Genomic DNA, 7,907 nt, shown 5'->3' on the forward strand with positions numbered 1-7,907 from the left:
TAGCTTACAATTATTTCTGAAGCTCAGGAACTTAGTTCTGTCACCAAAAAACAAATCAGGAATCGGAATTCTTGGTTCTAGCATCGATTTCTGATCAATAGTATCTTGAATCTTTTGTACATTTACAACGAGATTATCCATTGAAGAGCACAGAGCCTGAATATCCATGTCCACAGCTGTGTCCTGAAGCACTCTAATGTCTAGGGGAAAAAAAAGACTGAAGACAGAGCTAAGAAAAAAAAATGCTGTCAGGATTTCTTTTTTCCCTCTATTGGGAATCATTGGTGAGGCTCCTTGTACTGTTATGGCTGGCAATCAGGCAACACAGCGTGCAGTAATCAGCGCACATACAGAGATCTGGCAATAACCAAAAACAATAGGACGAGCTCTGAGACGTGGAATCTCTGTAGACTGCAGTACCTGATCTATCCTCACACAACTATAAGCAGCAGTGGATTGCGCCTATCACTACCTATGCAACTCGGCACTGCCTGAGGAGCTGACTAGCCTGAAGATAGAAATACAAGCCTGACTTACCTCAGAGAAATACCCCAAAGGAATAGGCAGTCCCCCACATATAATGACTGTTAGCAAGATGAAAAGACAAACGTAGGAATGAAATAGATTCAGCAAAGTGAGGCCCGATATTCTAGACAGAGCGAGGATAGCAAAGAGAACTATGCAGTCTACAAAAAACCCTAAAACGAAAACCACGCAAAGGGGCAAAAAGACCCACCGTGCCGAACTAACAGCACGGCGGTGCACCCCTTTGCTTCTCAGAGCTTCCAGCAAAAGTTAATAGCAAGCTGGACAGAAAAAACAGAAAACAAACTAGAAGCACTTATCTAGCAGAGCAGCAGGCCACAGGAAAGATGCAGTAGCTCAGATCCAACACTGGAACATTGACAAGGAGCAAGGAAGACAGACTCAGGTGGAGCTAAATAGCAAGGCAGCCAACGAGCTCACCAAAACACCTGAGGGAGGAAGCCCAGAGACTGCAATACCACTTGTGACCACAGAAGTGAACTCAGCCACAGAATTCACAACAGGCGGCGCTGTGTCTTTGCCTCTTTGAATGGAAAAAAAGGTGCTGTCAGCATTCATAAATAAATAATCTTTATTTTTATATAGCGCTAACATATTCTGCAGCGCTTAACAGTTTTGCACACATTATCATCGCTGTCCCCGATGGGGCTCACAATCTTGAATCCCTATCAATATGTCTTTGAAATGTGGGAGGAAAACGGAGTGCCCGGAGGAAACCCACGCTAAAACAGAGAGAACATAAAAACTGTTTGCAGATGTTGTTCGGGGTGGGATTATAACCCAGGACCCCAGCGCTGCAAGGCTGCTGTGCTATCCACTGTGCCACCGTGCTGCCCATGGCAACAATGGCTGCGGGGGGGGCATACCTGCAACCAAATCAAAATAACATTATTGTGGGAACCTACTAGGGTGTGGTGGCATTGACACGGAGGGCACTTTGGTTTCAGAGTCGGAGTCTGTGTCAAATGCCTCATGCTGTCGGCATCGGCGCTGTGTCTTTGCCTCTGTGAAGGACCAAAAAAAGTTCTGTCAGCAGATATGGCAACAGGGACTGCGGTTGGGGGGGGGGTGTCAGAGGGGACCTGCAACCAAATCCGAATCACATTATTGTGGGAACCTACTAGGATCTGGAGGCGTTGAACCTGAGGGCACTGGGACAGCAGAGGCGGTCTGTGATGCCTCGCGGCGGCGGCGCTGTGTCTTTGCCTCTGTGAAGGAAAAAAAAAAGGTCATTCAGCAAATATGGCAACACTGGCTGCGGGGGGGGGGGGTTGGGGGTGGAAGAGGGGACCTGCAACCAAATCCAAATCACATTATTGTCGGAACCTACTAGGATCTGGAGGTGTTGACCCGGAGGGCACTGGTACTGTAGACCCGGAGGGCACTGGGACAGGCGGAGTGGGATGCCTCGTGGCGGCGGCAATGTCTCTTTGCCTCTGTGAGGAAAAAAAAAAAAGGTCGGTCAGCAGATAGCTGTGCCATATAGTGCTCTGCACCATTCAAACTGCCCCATAGCTGTGCCACATAGTGGCTCTGGAACGTTCCAACTGCCCCGTAGCTGTGCCACATAGTGCTCTGCAACGTTCAAACTGCCACATAGCTGTGCCACATAGTGGCTCTGCAACGTTCAAACTGCCACATAGCTGTGCCACATAGTGGCTCTGCAACGTTCAAACTGCCACATAGCTGTGCCACATACACACCACATACACACGTAATTAACCCTTCGGCGTGCAATACTTTAGGGTACCTGCGTACTCACCTCTGCGTATCTCGCGGCGAAGCTCCTGCAGGCGCGCTGGGCTTTTGGACTTCAGATCGCCCCATTTCTTAACAATCTGGGCCTTACTACGAGTTATCCCAAACTGCTTCCTGAGGCCCTCAGACACCACACGCACGACTTCATCCTTGTGCTGGTTGCGGTGCAGCACCAGCCCTGTGGTTTCGTACTGCATCCCATCCATAGTGCTAATCAGGAACTTTAGCTTTGGGATGCCCATAGGAGGATCACGTCGCCTGGCAGCCATTTTCAGGATGTAAGGGAAGCAAAGCAAGGTAGCGCAGGCACGCAGGAACGCTGTAACGTCATCACGCCGTCATATACCACGAGCGCACATTACGTGCCGCTCCGGCGTTATATCTACATCCTTCGAACGGCATTTACTATGTGCGTTCCTTCCGTGCCGCTCAGCCGTCACAAATGTGACGCTGTCCATAAACGGCAACGCTATAGCGATGCGGATCGCGCGGAAGAACTGCATAGTTAAGGACCTCCTCTGGGCGTGGATAGGCGGTGCTTTATAGCGTCTTTTCTGCAAAAATGGCTGGAAGACAAAGATGTGCACCTCTGGGGCAGACTGAGCTCAGGTTTTTTGTCCATCATATGGATGCCCTGGGTTATGAGTGCCAGGAGACTCACCCAGCCCACCCGAACCTACACAAGCAGGAGGTGCTGCGTCGCATTGTGGAAATGCTGGATAGGAGGTTTGGCGTCCGCCGCAGTGCGCAGCAGCTGCGGAAGAAATGGGCCGACCTCCGCCACAAAAATCCACACCTTCTGGCTGAGTTGCGTGCGGAGACAAGGCGAGGCAAGTACCAGTATGGGGGAATTTGGCGATGCACGCTTTTAGGAGGAGGTTGGCAACCCTGCGCGCAATTTTTTGTTTTTTGGCTCTGGAATCCCTGTTCTTTGTTTTAAAAACATTGCGTTTCTTTCATTTATGTGTAGGGAGAAGGCGCCGGCTACACACACCTGCCATTGCCGCCAGATCTCCTTTGTCCACCAACAGCAGCAGCCCACAGCCCGGGACCTCACGTAAGTGTACCATCACTCATATTAATCTAATTACAGCATAGGTGACATAACAGTGTAGCGTAAATATTGTATACATTATCCTGCGCGCACTGGCCGGAGGGGAAATAATGGCTCGTAATCAGTAGATGCGCGCAGCCGTGATGCGCTTCTAGTACTATGGCATACACACCGTGCCGCACACAATATGGAGCACACACAGCGCCGCACACACTACGAGGTACACACCGTGCCGCACACAGTACGACGTACACATCGTACGGAGCACACAATATGGAGCACAAACTGTACTACACATATAAAAGACAAGCTTCTCTGTAACAACTGGTCCAAATGCTGCTGCAAAACCCAATCAGAACACAGCGTTCATTCCCTTAAAATTTTTGGACAAATTAAAGCAGGAACCGTATTGGTTGCAATGAATCCCTTTGCTCTGCACTTGGTTTTGAACATACAGTATAGGAATGTCTAACCATTGGGTTTTTTTCATTTATGTGTAGAGAGAAGGCGTCGACAACAGGCACCTGCCATTGAGACCAGCTCTCCTTCGTCCGCCACCAGCGGCAGCCCACAGCCCGGGACCTCACGTAAGTGTACCATCATTCATTGCTATTTTATTACTGGATAGGTGACATAAGAGAGTAGCGGAAATATTGTATACATTATAGGCGCATTAAGGAGCAGGCGCCCTACCACGCCTCCAACATCTTTGGAGACCAGGCGGCCTCGCACCCCAACACCACCCTCAACACCTCCCTTCCGCCACTCATCTTCCTCCCCCGGGTCGGCGGCCTTCTCCCCAGAAGCTACCATACGTAAGTGACCAAAACAGCGAGCGCTTCCCAACGGCGTGTTCCATAGTTAACCTGATCTGTTATTATTTCCTTTTAGCTGCTGCAGCAGTGGCCAGATCTCAGGGATGGCAAATAAGCAGCTCTGGTTCTGGCAATGAAGAACCGGCGTCCCTTCTCCGTAAGTATTAAGATAATACGAGTGGTTATCTGCGGGATGTCACAATTGACAACTAAAACTGTAAAATGTAATAAAAAAAAATTCGCCCTCTGGGACCGGACCAAATTGAAAATTACCACACACTCAATTTGGTCCTGCCCCAGAGGTCGAGATGTATTTTCAGCGGAATCACCGTCTGTTCTCCAACCTCTTCTATCCACAGAACAGCCCAGCGTGAGAGAGCTCCTGGCAAGGCAACTGCGCCTGGAGCGGACAGCAGCGCTCCTGCAGCAGACAGCAGCGCTCCTCCAGGCTCAAGTAGAGCAGCAGGGCGTGACGCTGCGACACCTGTTGGGCCGTGGAAGGAGATAAATTTTTTTGGGTTGTTTTTTGTTATGTAACATTTTGTATGTTAATTGTTAAATCCAAAGAAATTGTTCCAAAAAAAAAAAAATATTCGCATTCTTTAAGGTTTATGGAGCTATAAGGGTTTACAACACCATTTTTTAGGCCTCTCATCTCATTTAAAGTCATTTAGAGAGGTTTTTATGATTGAAAATACGATTCTGTGTGGGTACACCACAGTTTGGATGCATGACAGAGCTTGGAATGGAAGGAAGTCGCCATTTGACTTTGGAATGCAATATAGACCGATCGCTATAACGTACTATCCCGTCAATGGCTATTAATGAGTCACAGGACACCTTGCCGGCATAGGACGTCATTAACCACTTTATATAAAATGAACAACCAAGAATAACGGGAGTAAAAAATACAATTTAAATTTATTACACAAAAGACAGTGACCTACTCGCAAAATTACATTGTGGACACGAAAGCATTACATACATATTGTTGAGTAAACAGCAAACCAAAAATAAATTTTTTTGTTATACAGCGTGATCCTGCCAGGGTACAGCTCCAGAACCATTAAAGTACTGACAGTATTTTTCTCGACAGTCCCTTGCATCGTCTGCCTGTCTGCCAGATCCCAGTGCTTGAAGAGCTGTTAAATTTTCAGGTTGTGTATGCCATTCCCCGGGCACAATATCTCCGGTTCTTGGGTCCACTGCATCAATGAATGAAGGAGGAGAATAGGAGCTGGTATCATGACGTCTCAGGAAATTATGGATCACACAGCATGCCAAAACCACAAAGTCTATAGACGGCAGCTTCAAGTTGATAGCTGTGTGGAACACTCTAAACCGATTCGCCATAATCCCAAAGGCATTTTCAACCACACGACGGGCCCTAGACAACCGGTAATTATACATTCTGCGCTCCGGTGTGAGTGTTCGCTGTGCAAATGGCTTCAGCAGATGTGGATGAAGAGGGAAAGCTTCGTCTGCGATGAAAACAAAATTGAGGTTTGCTTTTGTGTCTTCATTTAGTGGCAACTGCAGTTGATTGTTCCTCAAGCTTTCCCCAAATGAAGTGTGTTTAAAAACTCCACCATCGGAGACTCGACCATTCATGCCAACATCCACATCGACGAACTCATAGTTCGCATTGACAAGGGCCATGAGGATCACACTGAAATATCCTTTGTAGTTGAAAAAAAAGGATCCAGAGTTGGCTGGTTGCGTGATGCGCACATGCTTTCCATCTAATGCGCCACCGCAGTTTGGAAACTGCCACAGCTGTTCAAATTCAGAAGCAATCCTCTTCCAGTCATCCGCCGTCTTGGGAAACTGCAAGATGAGAAGGAAACATGTACAAATTAGGTCAAATATATTGTTGTGCACATACACTCTCATGTGGACATCCTAGAGTGATTGACGCGCAGTATGGATTAGTATAACAAAGTCAACAACCCTGAGTATGCAGGCAGCCATTTTATCAGATGGCTTCACTGACTGAGAGGGGGTGCTAAACAATATATAGAAAAAATATAATCAATAAAATAACGTTGGGAGCAGCAAATAAAAGAAGGGTGGCGCAGGGTTGGAGCATCACATATCAGAATGGAGCCGCAAAATGGTAGCAGCACATGTCAGAATGGAGGCGCAGGATCGCAGCAGCACATGTCAGAATAGGGGCGCAGGATGGGAGCAGCACATGATAGGATGGAGAACATATACCAATAGAAATGCGTGCCACCAGGGCGTAGAACGGGTTAAATAGCTAGTATAATATATCGACATAACACAGCAGCCCAAAAAAAATAGTAGTACCTCGATATAATGCCTTAAGCTCTGCACAATGGCCTTGCATGTCTCCGGAATCACAACGCTCAGGAAACGTCTGGAAACAGCTGCGGAAAACTGCAAATCCTGAAGAGACCTTCCTGTAGCCAGGAACCGCAGTGTCACCGCCAACCTTTCATCCACGGGCACGGCTGCACGCATCTGCGTATCACGCCTTTGTATGAGTGGCGTAACAGCAGACAGTATTATCTTGAATGATTCCTCTGACATCCGAGGAAGCCGTGGGCGAAACGCGCGTAGGGGCGCGTGTTGGCATTTATGGATGGAGTAAGGGGTAAGAACATAATATGGGACTAGTTCCCCTATACGGATACTAATATTACTTTGGGGTCACTGAACCATGGGGTACTTCCACTTTACCTAGTAATATGATGTATAGCCTTATGGGTGCTTGGAGATGTAGGAAGTATTAATAGCTTACACTTACTCCACTTTGGCACCCATTTGATTTAATGTGTACTATCTATTCCCCTTCTCTATATCCATGATGCAATATTGTTTTTAGGGCACCTATTCTCAATATTCAAATTGTCTCTGTATATTATTATTTTGTTTATATGTCTGGAGTTATGCTATGTAATATATAGCCTTTTTTGATTGTATTAATAAATATATAACTTTTTATAAAACTAGTTACGAGTTACATACTTCATTCTTCTTGGTTGTTATATATCTAGAAGTATCTCGGGGTATTGTCCCATTTAGTCCTGGGCAATCCAGACAGGACTGTTTTGTATGGCAATGGTATCTGTATCTGAGGTTCTGTTCCTGGGCCCTACATTATGCTGCAAAATTTGTTGGTAGTCTTCAGACTTCATAATGCCATGCACACGGTCCAGCAGTCCAGTGTCAGAGGCAGCAAAGGAACCCCAAAACATCAGGGAACCTCCGCCATGTTTGACTGTAGGGACCGTGTTCTTTTCTTTGAATGCCTCTTTTTTTTCTCCTGTAAACTCTATGTTGATGCCTTTGCCCAAAAAGCTCTACTTTTGTCTCATCTGACCAGAGAACATTCTTCCAAAACGTTTTAGGCTTTTTCAGGTAAGTTTTGGCAAACTCCAGCCTGGCTTTTTTATGTTTCGGGGTAAGAAGTGGGGTCTTCCTTGGTCTCCTACCATACAGTCCCTTTTCATTCAGACAGATAGTACGGGTTGACACTGTTGTACCCTCGGACTACAGGGCAGCTTAAACTTGTTTGGATGTTAGTCGAGGTTCTTTATCCAACATCCGCAATCTTGCGTTGAAATCTCTTGTCAATTTTTCTTTTCCGTCCACATCTAGGGAGATTAGCCACAGTGCCGTGGGCTTTAAACTTCTTGATGACACTGCGCACGGTAGACACAGGAACATTCAGGTCTTTGGAGATGGACTTGTAGCCTTGAGATTGCTCA

At 46.9% G+C, this 7,907-nt stretch overlaps 2 long non-coding RNA genes across 2 annotated transcripts; one reads left to right on the forward strand and one right to left on the reverse strand.

Moving 5' to 3' along the window:
* Positions 1-1,451: 1,451 nt before the first annotated feature.
* On the reverse strand, positions 1,452-2,115 carry LOC138657759 (uncharacterized). Its single transcript, XR_011317174.1, has 3 exons — positions 1,877-2,115; positions 1,668-1,754; positions 1,452-1,550 (listed from the first exon to the last, which is right to left on the reverse strand). It is a non-coding gene; the product is annotated as an uncharacterized lncRNA (long non-coding RNA).
* Positions 2,116-3,282: 1,167 nt separating this feature from the next.
* LOC138657760 (uncharacterized) lies at positions 3,283-4,330 on the forward strand. The gene is made up of 4 exons (XR_011317175.1): positions 3,283-3,361; positions 3,859-3,945; positions 4,027-4,173; positions 4,250-4,330. It is a non-coding gene; the product is annotated as an uncharacterized lncRNA (long non-coding RNA).
* The last annotated feature ends 3,577 nt before the right edge of the window (positions 4,331-7,907 follow it).

The sequence above is a fragment of the Ranitomeya imitator genome, chromosome 1, assembly GCF_032444005.1.
Source record: "Ranitomeya imitator isolate aRanImi1 chromosome 1, aRanImi1.pri, whole genome shotgun sequence".
NCBI classification, from domain to species: Eukaryota; Metazoa; Chordata; class Amphibia; order Anura; family Dendrobatidae; genus Ranitomeya; species Ranitomeya imitator.